The sequence below is a fragment of the Physcomitrium patens genome, chromosome 1, assembly GCF_059467195.1.
Source record: "Physcomitrium patens ecotype Gransden chromosome 1, ASM5946719v1, whole genome shotgun sequence".
NCBI classification, from domain to species: Eukaryota; Viridiplantae; Streptophyta; class Bryopsida; order Funariales; family Funariaceae; genus Physcomitrium; species Physcomitrium patens.
In genome coordinates this window covers 20,646,893-20,652,892 of record NC_143410.1, presented here as the reverse complement: position 1 = coordinate 20,652,892, position 6,000 = coordinate 20,646,893, and positions in this window count along the sequence as shown.

Below are 6,000 nucleotides of genomic sequence, written 5' to 3'. Positions count from 1 at the left end.
ATTGGCTCTCGCCGCCAAGCTTTCTCCTCCGTTTTTACCTTTAAGAAATCCATTTACCGAAAACAACGTTCCCTGAGACGGCACAGAGAACAGGACAGCCTGAAACAGAATCGAACCCCGTAATCGGGACCACATTGAGTCGCTCGACCAATTCAGGTCCTATATTGGGAAAAATGCCCGTAGTAACCTGGATGTTCCCGTAATTGGGTCAAATTGGTCCTCTCTTCATGCTGACTCCCGTTATTGGAATCGAATGGAGCATTTCAGTATGCCCCGGCTGACTGTAACGGAGTGACTGAACCTGACCACTCAGTATTTGTACTCGAGTTGATCGATGCTCCAAATATTCAAGGTAACTGAATATTAATAAAATTCTCCTTTCTTTTTATTTTCACTGTATACTCGTGTCACAACACGACACCGTTGGAGTATGTCTTTGTCAAGGTTCAAATTCAAGATGACTTATTGACCAAGAAAACAACAAGGTTTGTCAGATGCACTCTCTAGACGATCTTATCTTGTACAAAAGGAAGGAGACCGTGCTTTTGATCAACAACAAACAATTCTCTTGAAGCCAGAGCATCTTCATCTTTGAGCAATGAAATCAACACTAACTGTTGATTCAACTTTCATCAAGTAAATTCAATCAAGTATATCTTTTGATCCTCTTATTTGTGATATTAAGAAAAATCCTTCAAAGTCTCATGATACTTTTAAATTTGAATTCAAGAAGAATCTACTATATTTTGAGGGACGTCTATATGTTCTAAAAGGTGAAGCTCGATTACGTGTTCTTCAAGCTTGTCATAACTTTCTAGCAGCAAGACATTTTGGGTACAATAAAACTTTCAAACTAATATCCATGGAATTTTGGTGGCTCCAAATGTGGAAAGCAGTTAAAGATTTTGTACAATCTTATGATGTTTGCTCGAAATCAAAAACTCCTCATCATCGACCTTATAGACTTCTTCAGCCATTATCCATTCCAGAACAATCATGGTCTTTTATTTCTATGGATTTCATCATGGATCTCAGGTTCTTATGACTCTCTTTTCGTGATAGTAGATTGTTTTACCAAGATGGCACATTTTGTACTATGTACAAAATCTATCACACATGAAAAAATAGCCAAGCTCTTTCTTGAAAATATCTATCGCTATCATAGATTATCCAAGGATATTATATCAGATAGGAGAACTCAATTTGTATCAAGATTTTGGCGGACTCTTTTCAAGTTTCTAAAAGTAGATATAAAACTATCTTCAATATTCCATCCTCAAATTGATGGACGAACGGAGCATGTTAATCAAGTTTTGGAGCAGTATTTAAGATGTACCATTAACTACCAACAAGATGATTGGACAACTCTTTTGCCATTGGCAAAGTTTGCTTACAACAACACGATACATTTTTCTACAAAACAAACACCTTTCTTTGTTAATTATGGTTATCATCCATGACTTCATACTTTTGACTTTTCAAAAGTTGATAATCCTACTGCAAAAGATTTGATAATTCATTTGTCTGAGCTATATGCAACGATGAAAGCGAAGTTAAAAGAAGCTCAAGAACAACAAAATATCAATACAGATGTCTATCGAAAGGAACAACCACCATTCCACATGGGTGATAAGGTATGGTTACTTTGTCACAATATCAAGACCACTCGTCCTTGTGACAAGTTGGACTATCGAAGGCTTGGACCATTTTCTATTTCTACACAAATCAATCCAGTTGCATATTGTTTACATCTACAAGAGTCAATGAAAATCCATCCAGTATTCCACGTGTCTCTTTTTGAACCATACAAGATAGTAGATATACTAAGAAGAAGATAAGCTCTACCTCCTCCTATAGAAGTGGACAATGATGAAGAGTTTGAAGTGGAAGAAGTCTTAGATTTAAGGCGGCGCCAAAATAAATTGAAATATCTTGTTTATTGGTACAGATATGATATTAGTGAATGATGTCGTGTTGTAATACGAATATACCGTGAAAATATAAAGAAAGGGGACTTTTATTAATATTCAGTTACCTCGAATATTGGGAGCAATGACCAATTCCAAAGCAAATACTGAGAGGCCAGGTTCAGTCACCCTGTTACAATCAGCTGGGGCATACTGAAATGTTCCATTTGATTCCAATAACGGGAGTCAGCAGAAAGGAAAAGGACCAATTCAATGACAGGTGAGCCTGGTTCGAAGAGCCAATTTGATCCAATTTCAAGACATCCAATCCAGATCCTATTACGGGCCTCTTATCCAATATGAGACCTGACTTGGTCGGGCAACCCAATGCGGTCCAATTATGGGAACATCCAGGTCTTACTACGGGCCTCTTAGCCAATATGAGACCTGAATTGGTCGGGCGACTTAATGTGGTCCCGATTACGGGGCTCTGATTCCGTTTGAGGCTGTTCCATCCTTTGTGCCATTCTGAGAACGTCCTTTCGATAAAAGGATCTCTTAAAGGTAAAAACAGAGGAGAAAGCTCTGTCGGCAGAGCCAATTCCGGCTCCAAGATGAAAGATTGAAGAAATTCAAAGGCTAGGGTTTGAAAGAGGAGAAAATTAGGGTTAAAGGGGAGGATAGGTTAAGAAATGAAAGGGAGAGAATAGGGGTTTGAAGGAGGAGAGCTAGCTTCATGCTTTGGGTGGAAAAAAAAGACAGAGGATTGGGATTTTCTTTCTTCATAGGATTTTGGAAAGACTGAGGCAATCGTTGCTGAAGTCAGTGTTGTACTGGTGAATCGGGATTTTAATGAAGTGGGTGTGATTACTTTTGACTGTTTTATGAAATCGAAGTTACGTCTGTGATTGAAGAATTAAAAGGGTGTCTATAGGATTGAGTATACGAAGTGAATGAAATTTATTGGGTTAATCTAACAAGATAGTCAGTGGACACAAGGTCGTGAGTATAAAGCGATGTCGTGTTGTAACACGAGTATACCGTGAAAATATAAAGAAAGGGGACTTTTATTAATGTTCAATTACCTCGAATATTGGGAGCAACGACCAATTCCAGTGCAAATATTGAGTGGCCAGGTTCAGTCACCCTGTTACAGTCAGCCGAGGCATACTAAAATGCTCCGTTCGATTCCAATAACGGGAGTCAACAGGAAGGGAAAGGACCAATTCACATGACGGGTGAGCCTGGTTCGAAGAGCCAATTGGATCTAATTTCAAGACATCCAATCCACGTCTTCTTACCCAATATGAGACCTGATTTGGTCGGGCAATCCAATGCAGTCTAATTACGGAAAAATCCAGGTTTTACTACGAGCCTCAACCAATCTGACGTGAAGGACCAATTTGATCCAATTACGGAAACATCTGGATCTTACTACTAGACTCTTACCCAATATGAGACCTGAATTGGTCGGGCGACTCAATGTGGTCCCGATTACGGGGCTCCGATTCCGTTTCAGGCTGTTCCGTCCTTTGTGCCGTTCCGGGAACATCCTTTTGGTAAAAAGATCTCTTAAAGGTAAAAACAGAGGAGAAAGCTCTGACGGGGAGAGCCAATTTTGGATCAAGCTCTGACGGTCGGAGCCAATTCCGCATCCAAGACAGAGGATTGAAGAAATTCAGAATTAAGGTTAAGAAATGAGAGGGAGAGAGAAGAAGTTTTGGGGAGTTTTTTTGAAGAATCAAAGAGCTAGCTTCATGCTTTGGGCGGGAAAAAAAGACAAAGAATTGGGTTTTTTTTTCTTCATAGGGTTTTGGGAAGACTGAGGCAATCGTTGCTGAAGTCAGTGTTGTAATGGTGAATTGAGATTTTTAATGAAATAGGTTTGATTACTCTTGACTGTTTTGTGAAATCGAGTTACGTCTGTGATGAAGAGTTAAAAGGGTGTCTATAGGATTGAGTATGCGGAGTGAATGAAATTTATTGGGTTAATCTTAGAAGACAGTCAGTGGATACAAGATCGTGAGTATAAAGCGGTATAGAAGATTAACAGTTTGTGTTGTTCGGGATTCTCTATGACGTCTAGAGACCTACCGGCTAGGGCAAAAAAAAAGACTTCGACAAGCAGTCGAAGAGCACCCGTATAGATTTACGGTGTATTCTTGCAGTCGTTTATATTCCAGCAGTAAAAACTGATACACTGCTTGACTATCGGCGGATCTCCATACTACCTTCTACAGCCAAACGCCCGACGCGTTCTCGAGCAGGAAAGCACGTAATACGACATAAGTGGTGAACCCGACGTGAAAGCTTGAGGTGGAAGGTATTGGATTTCGGTTGATTTTATCTTTATTTTATAGAAAACAAAAATAAAAATTTTGAAGGATTTTTGGGAGGAGTTTCTGGTGGGGATTCTTCTAAAGGACAAGGTATGCACATGGATCCGTCTATTGCTAGTTTATTTCAAGCCTTCTCATTATCAATACAACAACAGTAAAGCAATGATCGAAAGGAAGCTTTGGAAACAAAAGCATTGCAAGCAGTGGTCAATAAAATTGATCAATTTGATGGGAGGAATATTTCAAGGTATTTAAGATGTTATGTTCATGAAATGGAATTAAATCGGATTTCTAAGAAGAAAATGATTGAATTATTTGGACTTGCCACGATACCGGAGATAATAGACCACATTACATCGATTACGGATCGTTATGGGAATTCATGGGAGGTTTTTTCACATGCATTGAAAGACGAATATTTCTTGAAAGATGCTGATCGCATTACTAAGAAGCTGTTTCTGGAATGGATTGAACGGCCCAATAAGAATTTGCAAGCAACAGAGCTACTAAGGAAATTTGAGAGGCAGTACTCTCAATTATTGAAGGTAGAAAAATTGACATTGGAGCCGAACAAAGTTGATCTATTTCTTCAAGCTGCTGATGGAGAATTGCAAGGGAAATTAAAACTCCTTCTTGAAGACAAAAAAGAAGATGAAGGATTGACAACAAAGTAGAAGAACGTTGAAGATGCGGTGGGGTTGCTTACAAAAAGAGAAAGGAGGAAGGATAGGAGCAATATTCCGAAAATAGTACAAGCACCCAAAGCTCCAATACATACAACACCACTAACAATGCCTACAGTTCAACCTTCGACATCCTTATCAAAGAAAGCAGATATGGGGATGGAAGAAATTATACGAGGAATGCGAGATCTTCAAATCAAATTGGCAAGACTTGAAGAAAATACTTCTACAAATAATTCGAAGAATGTTTCAAAACAAGGATATGTACAAAGATGCATTTGGTGTGATGACGCTTCACACACTAGAAAAGATTGCAATGAATTTAATAATATGATACGGCAAGGAATTATTTGCTGAAAAGATGGAAAGATAGCATTGAAAGATAGGGAGGATCTTCTTCAAACCAATTTTGGCAAGGGAGAAATGAGAGCATTGGTTCAAGATTACCTAAAAGAGCATGAAACAGCAGCACGAGAAAGTGCAAGTTATGGTGCTAGAGTAGATGATGAAATTGGTGGAAGTACAGAAACTAGTGAGTTTTGGGCTTGTGCCGTTTCTACAATGCAAGAAGGGAAATTACCTCGAGAAGCGTTATTGAGGACTGCAGCTACAATACGAGGTAGAACAGGTTGGGAGGATCCTGTTGAGTCTCTTTCACTTCATGCATATATTACTAAGAGCCAACATGAAGCTTTGATGGAAGAAAAGAGACAAGGAAATTTTGGTGATACTAGAAAAGGAAATTCTTCTAAGAGGCAAACTCGAGGAGACAAGGCTCGGGAGGCAACTTCACAAGAATTGCCTGTAAAGGATACCTCAGCATCATTGGGAGAAAAAACAACGGAGACAAAAGATAAGGGCAAATCAATTGCTTATAAGCTACTTTCTGACATTGAAGCGGCAACAAATTTGAAAGGAGTGTTGGAAGAACGTATATTAAACGCTAAGGTGGAATTCACATTGAAAGAAGTCTTGGGAATTACAAAGAAGGAGTTTCATGATGTTATCATTGACAGCATTAAGCGAAAGAGGCAATTAATGAGCGAAACTGGAATGAGTCATGCTATTGAT